Genomic DNA, 6,288 nt, shown 5'->3' with positions numbered 1-6,288 from the left:
GGGACATCAAACTGGAATTATTCATTTGATCAAGGCTTTTTTGTTAGAATAAAGCCCCTGGCAAGGCAATTCCCTGATTTTCTTGTAAATGTGTAATTTGTGGTCTTGAATGCATATAAAAACTGTATACAAAATCTGAAAATTCAACTATACTCCGATCGTTCAAAAAAATCGTTTAACAGTTTGGCATTTTTCTGATACTTGATGTAAAGTGGGCGGAGTTATCTCAGGAGGTAGCCAACGTTGGCAATCTCCAACCAATCATAATTAGGAGAAAGCTGGCGTCATATACCATGTTCCAGCTCTAATAAAATAACTCCTCTTTGCGTCTGAGCAAATTCACTCTGCGTTTTGTTGTGCGACTAGCTAGCTAAATCTCTGCCTTACCTTGTCTGAACATCTATCTATCTATCTATCTATCTATCTATCTATCTATCAGTCCCTCCAGGAACTTGCGATTTTGCGATCGCAATAATTAACGCAAATTCAAGAAATCTCCGCAATATTTGCGAGAGCTTGCAGTTTTGCAAAATTGCCACAACTTTTCCACATGAAATGGCCAAATCAACAGACCGCTTGTGATTTGGACCAATTGTCGCATTCCGTGTCGTGGTAACTTACGTCATCGCAGCGCGCATTCAGGTGGAAGATGAACAAAGCTCACCTGCCAACAAAAATTACTGCCATAGACCGTGCAAAACAAAACAAAAGCTGCAAGAATTGAATCGAGGTGAGTGCAAAATTCAAGCTCTTGGAAGAGTTAATAGCTTAAACGGAGAGTGGGAGAGAATAGGGGGAGGCTGTGTGTGTGTGTGTGTGTGTGTGTGTGTGCGCGTGTGAGTGAGTGAGAGAGAGAGAAAACTTTTTTTTTTCCTTTGCTTGCAATTTTTCCCAATTCCCGCAATTTTACCGCAAAAAGAGCACATAAAACCTCACAAATTGTATCGCAATTTTTGAGAAAAGCCGCAGCAAAATCAAGCATTTTTGGCCGCAATAATCACAAAAAAAACTCCTGGTGGAACTGATCTATCTATCTATCTATCTGTCTATCTATCTATCTATCTATCTATCTATCTCCTTGATCTCTCCACCTGCCTCTCTGTCTCCCTCTACCTGTTCCTCCTCTCTCCTTCCCCTCTCACTTGTTCACCCCTCGTTAGCCTCATCTCGCCCTCGTCAGTTGTCTGTGCTGTCTGTCCCTGATGCCCATCCTCGGATAAATTGAAACAAATGTCATTCTTTCATATCCCAATGAAAGAAGTGGAGCGATGGACCGCATTTCTGGTGAGTCACGGCCACACCGGAGATATACATGAAAAAACCCACGTATGCAGCGCTCATTTCCCCCAAGACCACTTCAAAAACTTCACGGCGAAAGCTCTTGGTTTTGCCAAGCGGTTTGCTCTGGTGGACGGAGCGGTTCCTTCTCTCCCTCCGCTTCAGTCTCTCCCTCTCCCGACATCAGACGGCGCTGGTCGGAGCCTGAAGCTTATGGAGGTAGATTTCTATCAAAAATAAACAAACACAAAAGTATAATCCACAATCATTTTTACCATCCACACGCAAACACCTCTCAATTTGTGTTTCGTAAAAATAATCCACAAATGTGTTTTTGCCATCCACACACAAACACCTTTCAACTTGTGTTTCGTAAATCATCATTTGAATGAATGCAAAAATTATACTCACAAATGCAAATAACATTTTCAGATATGTTTCCAATGTTCACATTTACAAATCAAAAGCTTGGCAGCGAACGGACCGCTGTAATGGAGCACGGTGCCAGGAACCAGCAAGCTGGATGGGTGTACAGCAAATATGATGAGCATAGCATAGAATAGGTAGCTAGAAGTAACTGAAAATATTTGAGATGTATCTAAAAACAGCAATATAACGGTCAGGGTACTAAAGTATAATCCGTTTTCCCGTCAAAAACCAAAAACCAAAAACGAGAAAACGGGCCCATTTTCCGTTTTCCCAATGTCCATGAACATTGAAAATCAAGTGGAACAAAGTGGAAAAAACGGCTCGTTTTTGGTTTGGTGTAATTTCCATTTTTCAATTTTCCCTTGCGAATTAAAGACCACAGGTGACTGAAATCAATGAACCGGAAGTAAAATTAAACCATCAAAATAAAAGTGAAATGTGTGGGAACTTTACTGTCAGGAGAACGAGGCACTTTGCGAATGAATTGGTTGCCTGTAGCTTCAGATTAAGCTAAAGTTAGCTAGTTAGTGTGATATATAGTGATATTATTTTAGTTGAGTGGCATTAATTAATAGTTATTGTGGAAACTGTTACCCCTATTCCATATTCCCTACCCAAATAAAGAGCATCTATAAAGTCACCAGCCGAGGTCCCCATCACCCACCGTGAAGGTTATAACATTGACATGGTTTTAAATAATATTAATAATAATAATTAAAAAAAAAAAAAAAAAAAAAAACATTTTAAATTAAATCTACATTCCTCTATCATTAAATGTGGCGTTATTGACTCATTTTACTATACACGTAATACCAGCTAGTAAAATAGGCTACTACCAAATAAACCTTTTTTTTTTTTTTTTTTAGATCAAAGGGCTCAGAACATTTTATTTTTTTATTGCAAGTCTGCAAAACATTTATGTGACATGATGAACACCTTAGCTCGAACTGAACATTTGAATGTGATGAGGAACTTTTTTTAAAATCAAGTGTCTTGCAGACAAAATTGGGCCACATTGCAAATCTCTATATCATACTAGGCCAAGTGAAGTAGCTGCCATGTTGCTTTCAACTATCCTTTCCTGTTTTTTTTAATCTCAACCTCCCAACTTGGTTCGGTTTCCTCCTCGCTGCCCTGTGCGTTGAGGCCCTCCAGACTGGGCCGCTATGGGCCCGACCACACTTCACGGTGAGCGGGGTGGTCCTCCTCGCCGCTGGGCCTGTGCCTGGATCACCCGGCTCATTAGCTGTTCAGTGCTGATACTAAACCCTTCAACCACGTCCTCCATGCCATGTCTGATGTCTTGGGGGGTCTCTGCCGAGTCAGCAACCCCGGCTGAGGCACATACTACCCATGTACACAGACACATACACCTTTTCAAGTTGGGAATGCAGACCAGTGAAAAGCCATAGGTTGCAAGGTCTGGCCGGCTAGGCTAGTGGTATTGCATGTAACTACGCATTCACAAAGATTATCTACCAGGGGGCAATGAAAAATAGATTAGACTACACCCTGACATCAAGAGAGGCCACGTCAGACCCTGTAACAAGACCTTACTTTTTGCCAATTTGAAAAGGGCTAAAGGGTTACAGGTTTATGGACAAAGCTGACCAATATTGGGATAATATAGTCTTGCAATCCTGGACTTCAACAAACATCCGCTTCATGAAAATTGGGATTAATAAAGTACAACCATACCATACCATTTATGAACTGTATTAATGTCTGTGTTGTATTTGTTTAACTAGGGGTTATAGGATGATTCTGACAGCATTGTCACCCTTACATTCCTCAAACAGTTGGTGGTTTACTTAGAATATAATAGTAGGCAACTTTTGCCCATTCAGATCTGAAAATATACCATAAACATGCACCAGACTTTGTGGAAGTTTAGATACTGTAACCAAAGCCTATCTAGAGACTAAATTATTTCTGCTGCTCCTCAACGTTTGCTATTCACAATGTGTGAATGCTTGCATGTTGCTCCTTATTCTGTGGAGTCTGCTGCACCAACAATATAATGGCAGTACATATTTGTATTGTGCACCAGGAAGACAGAAATAACATCTAAAGTGTGGAAATGTTCAGGAGGGTAAACAATGTACTTTTACAAAAGTGATTCATGCATTCATACACATCACCTAGAACAATCAGGGAATGTCAGTGTTTAGAAGTAATCTTGATCAGAAAGATCATACATGGAAAGTCAAGACTTGTGTACAAATTATTTTATTAACAAAACAAACAAAAAAAACCCTAAACAAACTATGTTCACGTGGGCTAATTTTCGGTTTTGTTCAGTTCAAACTGCAACACCACAAGGTGCAGCTGTCCAGACTGGGAGGGTAATAAGCTTACTGACACCCCTCCCAATCCTGCCAGCCACACCTCGTAGGCTGAACTGAACGAAACCGTCAAAATTAGCCCACGTGAACAAAAAAAAACTCTAAACCTAATCTGAAATTACATTGTTGAGGGCAGCCAAAACATCCTCCATCCCGCTCAACAAAAAAAAATCTGCCCCAAAAGTGTCATCCCGTCATCCTGGAGTTTAGGACCCACTCTCTAATGCAAGAGCTGCACCCCACCAGGCTCCTGCAGCAGGGTGCGACCACGATGCCATCCATCGCTCCTGCAAGAAAAAAGTATAAATGATCAGAACAATACTTTTTGGTCATTATCTTCATGGCAGTTTCAAGCTGCAGTTTGCATCTCTGTGCTTTTACCTGCTAAATAGCCCAGAACAGAGCTCAATACATGGTCCATAGAGAAAACACAAAATTAAGGTTTTGCTCAAACCCACTCAAACTTACTGAACTTACTGAATGAAATCACACATTAGGCACACCCAATAAAAGCTTCTTTGTCCCTAAATGTATATAGCTTACTGTATACGGTAGATTTTCTTATTATTGTTCTGTGTTTGGATAAACCAGACTTAAAAACAGTGGCGGCTCGTGAGTTTTTCCAGGGATGAGGCACATGACTCATGGTGCTTGTCAAACTTGGGCATGGGCAAGCGCACATTACACATACTTCAACTATCCTCTAAATGTATTATCTTAGGATTTGAAAAGATGAAAAAAGCCTTATAAACAAACAATTCATGAGAAACACATTTCCAGTGGTACAAATAAATATAATAGCCTATAAAATTGCTAATCTCTGTAAAAAGATTTGTTTTTGTTTATTTTTTCAATTCAGTTTTCCTATTGGCAGTTATTTGTGTGTTTTTAAAATCCTCGTTTATTTCTAAGGTGTGATTTATGGGACACAAAGATAACATTTGCGTCAGTATGCTGCACATTTGCGTCAGTATGCTGCACATAAAGGTTCGCATATAGCCGCAACCTAATTCTCTCCTAAAGGACAGGATCATAAATCACTACAGCTGATTGCCTGGCGCTGGGAATTCACCCATCCATTATGAATAATAATGATTGTTAGTTCCTTGATACATCAAGTAAACTAAACAACCCTTATGGGGAACAAACAATTAAAACAATTTGAATGTACCAGTATTTTTCAGCTTTCTTCCTAATATGACTTATTCATTTATTTATGTTATATAGCCCATTTGGGCAAAGTGATGTGTGCGTGATTGGGTGCAACGTAAGTGTTATTGATCGCGAGGCAATCAGCTGTAGTGATTTATGATCCTGTCCTTCATGTTCTCCGATGAGAGAATTAGGTTGCGGCTATATGCGAACCTTTACATGCAGCATACTGACGGAAATGTTATCTTTGCGTCCTATAAATCACAGCCTAAGATGGAGGGGGGGTGATAATCTAATGGAAAAAAGAAAATCTTTGATTATCACCAATTCCATGAAACCACTAATACCTGGGCCCATACTAAGAAACTCTATGCTTTAGTTTTAATGATTGGGTGAAAAAAAGACCCGCCTTTTGACAAAACACTGAATCTGCCAAATGTAATTACGGCATAATTCAAATAGCATTAATTCCATTCAAAGTAATGGCGAGTGCTCTGAGGGTGAGGCCGACCCCTCCCTCTGTGCCTCTTTCCTTATTTGGACATACTAAGAGAGAATCTGGAACTCCAGCTCATGTTAGCAGTGCGGCCTCGGCACAGGCAGCGCAAACAGAAAATATATACAGATGGGTGACAAAGGAAAAACCAACATAAAATGTCTTAGTAAGGTTTTTTCATGATTAAAAATGCTTTAAACTGTATAAACTTGTCTATAAACACTTAATATTTCATTATATGATATGTGTACTTATATAAGCAGATAATCATAAGTGAATTGCATTCAAAACAAATCTTGTAAGCTCATTGGGATGGGGGGGTGCATTGTTTTGTTATTTAAATATCTTGGTACGTACTGGTGTTCATGATCATGTCTATCTTAACAGGTCCTCCAGGACCTGTATAATTTTTCATATTTAAAAAAAATAAAGACCACCCGCCATATTTCGAAATGCATGGGGTATATTCCTACATAAGTTTCATCACATGCAATACCATGTATTTCCAATGGAGGGAAGAAGGGTGAAACTGATGTAGGATTATATGCCATGCATTTTTAAATATGGCGGGTGGTCTTTATTTTTTTT

This window comes from Centroberyx gerrardi, chromosome 9, assembly GCF_048128805.1.
Source record: "Centroberyx gerrardi isolate f3 chromosome 9, fCenGer3.hap1.cur.20231027, whole genome shotgun sequence".
Taxonomy (NCBI): domain Eukaryota; kingdom Metazoa; phylum Chordata; class Actinopteri; order Beryciformes; family Berycidae; genus Centroberyx; species Centroberyx gerrardi.
The sequence above is the reverse complement of the archived record's forward strand: the minus strand, read 5'-3'. Positions refer to the sequence as shown.